Source organism: Macrobrachium nipponense, chromosome 36 (assembly GCF_015104395.2).
Source record: "Macrobrachium nipponense isolate FS-2020 chromosome 36, ASM1510439v2, whole genome shotgun sequence".
NCBI classification, from domain to species: Eukaryota; Metazoa; Arthropoda; class Malacostraca; order Decapoda; family Palaemonidae; genus Macrobrachium; species Macrobrachium nipponense.
This window is the reverse complement of record NC_087220.1, coordinates 17,818,822-17,823,821: the sequence shown is the minus strand read 5'-3', so window position 1 is coordinate 17,823,821 and position 5,000 is coordinate 17,818,822. Positions and strand designations below refer to the sequence as shown.

The 5,000-nt window shown below is 37.8% G+C and overlaps 1 long non-coding RNA gene across 1 annotated transcript in view; it reads right to left on the bottom strand.

The window, feature by feature from the left end:
- LOC135203278 (uncharacterized) overlaps positions 1–2,212 on the bottom strand; it is a 6,490-nt gene extending 4,278 nt beyond the window's left edge. Inside the window, exon 1 of the long non-coding RNA XR_010311895.1 lies at positions 2,140–2,212. This is a non-coding gene — a long non-coding RNA (uncharacterized LOC135203278). The remainder of the gene's footprint in view (positions 1–2,139) is intronic.
- Positions 2,213–5,000: the final 2,788 nt, after the last annotated feature.

The window sequence follows — 5,000 nt, the reverse complement described above, 5'->3', positions numbered from 1 at the left end:
TGCTATTAATATGAATTAGGCTAAAAGATTTGTTTACATTTTAAACTGTTCAATTTCTATTTTACACACTAAGTAATTTATATGATATTGTAAGTCATTTTAAAATTTTTGTCAGTTAACTTTATTGCTGCCCGTTGTACTCAGCCTTGTCATCCAATAATAATTGAATGGTCTTCTAACTAATGAAACAGTGTAATGCCACATTTAGGCTTGAAAACGATGTTTAGAAGGAACAACGAAATACATTGCGAATAAATTGTGGTGGTTCTTAACCTATGCGCTTCTTTTCTTGCTGAGACTGATATTTCTAAGACATCTGTCTACTTTCAATATATATATATTATATATATATATAATATATATATATATATATATATATATATATATATATATATATATATATATATATATATATATATATATATATATACACATATATATTATATATATATATATATATATATATATATATATATATATACATATATACATATATATATATATATATATATATATATATATATATATATATATATATATATATATATGTACGTATGTTTACTCTAAAGAAACCGATTCGCATCTCATGAATAATCCTCAAGGCTGAAGACGAATAACATATTAAACTGCTTTTCACTGTTAGTGTTTACTGAGATCTATCACTAAGGCCATTTACAGCCGTATGACCTGACAATCAGTTCGTGTACGTTTTATAAGTCCCTTAGAAATTGTAATTCTCTATCTCTAAGGATTACCGGCAAGAAAAATAATACAAATCAAGTTTCCCGCGACCGTCTCTGGAATACACTACCCAATATTTACGATGTGTAGAAAACGTTTTAATCTAATGAGCTATTCATGAGTTTTATGCAATGATGCACTCAATTCATATATACTCTGCAATGACCCAGAAACCACAGAAATCACAAATCCTCTGGGGTTGCCTATACTCAAACATTTCTTAAGTCAAATCTAGTAAAAAAAAGTCTAGAGAAATTAAACTTCGGTCTATTACCTGAGAAAAAAGATACTTGGTGGTGGTATGTACAAGTTTCATAAGAACTCCTAAGTCAAGGCACTTCAAAACATCCTGAATGCTCTTACCAACAGTAATTATTCTAGGCACATTTTTCCAGACTTTTAGAATGAACACGAGATTTGAACGTTCAACAAATCCTTCCTACCTATTAGTTGAACATTTTGTTCTTTAATACCGCCATACCCCAAAAGACACCCACATGCATTATTATTGTTAAAAATAATAAGACTCCCTAAACGCATATCTAGACTTTCGGCGACTCGGCTAAAAGATTTGGCCTGAAACAGCAGGCAAAAACTGGCGCATGTTAAAAAAGTTGGACAGCGAGGTGTGGCGAGACAAAAGAAGAGTAATAAGAAGTAACAAGTAACAGTAATGCAGCTGACAGCCGAAGAGATGTTTAACATTGCTAGTTAATCCACAGAGCACCATGAAGAGTAGGCAGAACATTACTGCTTTGTATGTAGATCAGTCAGTTACTGTCATATCGTCGAATAGTGGCGGAAACAGGCCTTTTAAAGAGGCATGCAGAATAGACTGCCAGATTATGGCCTGCTCCTTTCTCACCCATATTCGACTCTCATTTTGTACTCAATTAGAAGAGAGAGCAACAAGCGGGGAACGAAACCCAAACACTGCAGATGACTGACACACACAGCCATGAGAACACTGCTCGTTAGTGGAATAGGAAGCTGTCCATATCGAAAGTATGTTTTCATACCAGAGCGTGGAAAGGACAGCAATGTCAATAAACAACACTCCAGATGAATAGTGCTTCAGAAAATAAGTAATGAAAATGATTCACCAGAATGGAAAAACGAATATTACACTATATAAGAAAAGGCAAGTAAATTTTAGCAAGGATCAATATTATTCAAAATTGCAACTACTTTCGGAATTTTCAATTCAAAACATGGGAAAAGTGTTGTAAAATTTCCATGTCTTACGTGATCTCCAGAGGGATGGAGAGAAGAACTAACGTAAATTTTATTGCAATCAATAAAGCCAACGAGAAAAGTGTACTATTAAGTGAAACCGTCCAAAGAAACCCGACTCATCCTTCGGTACTCATAACACAACCGGAACGTATTTTCACTTACGTAGCAGCTGTAAAAGACGATGCGCGTGAAGTCTACACTCGGCACCTGCAGGTTAACTGGCGTTTCCCATTCAATCACTGGGTATATATTCACTATAGGTTCTGAAGGCAGTGCAGGTGGTGGTAAGTGACTCCGCCTATTCAACACGCACACGCTTAAAAAGCACCAATCAAAATTGGAAAGCTTTCAAGGGCAACATCTCGAGATAATTACCCAAACCATTTGGTTCACCCCCCCCCCCCCCCATTACATACATATGTATATAATACACACACACACATTACACCCACATACACACACACACACACACACACACACACACACACACACACACATATATATATATATATATATATATATAATATATATATATATATATATATATATATATATATGATGTTTTGTTTAATTATCTCGATGAATTGGTCTTCAAATATTTCCAGATTTGATTGGTGCCTTTGAAGCGTGTGGGTGTTGAATACGCGATGTCACTCATGACCTTCACCGACTTGAATACCTATACAAGAAAGAATGACACTCTATTTAGAGAAATTGATGCGTTTCCTCAATGGTCCAGTGCATTTTGAAAATGTCCTTCTTCATAGCAAATTGAAGTATTTGAAAGGATAAAGGAAATCACATGACAGAAGAAGAGTATAAAAGTTTATTTGCGAGATGCTTGTCAAAGAGGAAGGACGCTTCCTGAAGGGTAGGATTGAAGTTTCCGAACACCTACCTGCTCGACATGATCGAGCCAGGTTTCAGGCTTCCTATCGTCCCAAGTCCTAATGAGGGTTCCCCTGCAGTGGAGGTGAGAATGTGAAGGCGGGGACCCATGGGACATAGGACTAGGGGTGCCAGGGATTGCACTCTGGGCTGTCATAGCCGGTTGATGGGCTCTTTGTGCAGCTTCTCTTCTCTCTTGGGTTCTATCTGCAACTTCTCTCTCTCTCTCTCTCTCTCTCTCTCTCTCTCTCTCTCTCTCTCTCTGTGCAAATTCTCTTTCCTTCTGGGTTTTTCTTTCTTACTCACTTTTGGCTAACTGGAATGCTCTTTCAGCAGATTCTTTCATTTTCTTGTTCACCAAATTGAACAGTTTTTTGCCCTCCAGCCCCATTGCTTTCCGGGCTTTGGTGAAGGCCTTACCCTACTCCAGTGCTGCGTCGTAGGCCATTTCCTCAGGGGGAAAAGGCTAGTAGCACTTTCCTGGGGACTGGGTATATTCACACAGGCAATCACCTGCAATAATAAGATGGATGACAGTCCCAAAACTGCAAATATCGCTACGGGTATGCTGAATAACTCAACTATACTAAGATCCCTGTGGCTAGAATATGTGCAGAAGCACTTTGGATGACAGCCAAAAGGCCTGAAAATGTCCTCCACCCAGTAGGAAATCTCAGGCAGGCGACAACACAATGACAGTTGAACAAATTGTAAATGCTTCACGCAAATGACTTGGGAATGGTAGTCCAAAGACTGTAAATGAAATCCATTCAGGTGCGGAATAATTCATGCAGGCTGTCAATGAATGCCACAAAAGGGTGGAAAACTCAACGCAGATACTGTGTTCAATTGCAGTTGGATCCCTGTAAATAACAGTTCTGCTAGACTGTAAATGAATGCAACATAAGGGCGGAAAACTCAATGTCAGTACTGTGTTAATTTGCATTTGGATTCCTGTAAATAAGAGTTCAACTGCGCTGTAAATGAATGCCACGTAGTGTAAAACTCAACGCGAATTGATGTAGTAAATTGAAGTTGATAAAATGAAAATTTATATGTTATTTAATAAAACAAAATACGAACGCAAATCCTGGGGCTTGTCTTACGCTTCAACGGTCATCTGGATTGCTTAGATTACATTATTGTGTTACATTATAGCTGGCATCAAACCAATAATGATTGAGGGAAGATGGAAAGAACTAAAATAAAAAAAATCTCTATCCAGCTGCACAAATGTGTTACACCAACTTTACGGAATTGCCCGAGATGCTGATATAGCGCAAGTTAAGCTCCATTATGGTTTGAGTATGAAGTTTTTTCTCAACACCTAAGCTATAGGTTTTTCTCCCATTTAAAATTTAAAAGCCTCCTAACTGTCGCGAATTTAAGTTCCTGGAGAATATGGTCTCGCACATGTTCACGAAAGGATAGGACGGTTTGGGGAGGTGACTGGGCTCGCACATGACAACGAGAGAGAGAGAGAGAGAGAGAGAGAGAGAGAGAGAGAGAGAGAGAGAGAGAGAGAGCAATCGCACGTGCCTAGTACTGCCGTGTTAATGTAAGGCTATATATTATTTACCTTACATTATTATTTCTCTGTACCATAGAATGGAAGAGTTGATCATTTATTTTCTTGTCGATTTTTCAAGAGTTGAATGGATTTGGGCTCACGTTAGTTATTGTATTGCTTTTTTTTTTTTTTTTTTTTTTTTTTTTTTTTATAAAAGTACATAAATAGGACTCAATTAAAAACACGTAGCCAAGGATTTATCCACATAGATTTTATTTCCTTAGATCCTGCCTAAGCACATGGGTTTTTACCACTGAGAGAGAGAGAGAGCGAGAGAGAGAGAGAGAGAGAGAGAGAGAGAGAGTGCGCTTTAGACAGCAATGAAATGCATTGGATCGCTTAGTGCTATGACATACTACAAGCGGCAAACCGTTGCCGCGCGCGGCAGCGGCAAACCGCGAAAGTTTGAACCTGACATACTATAGCGGCAAACCGACCTGCAGTGCGGCTTTCTCTCAGTGTTGTTCGGACATTTATTAGGAATTCCTGAAAAACAGGAGTGTGAGCGAGAAAAGAAGTGCACCTGACGACTGCTTCGAAACTACTGCAGATCAAAGTCATCACA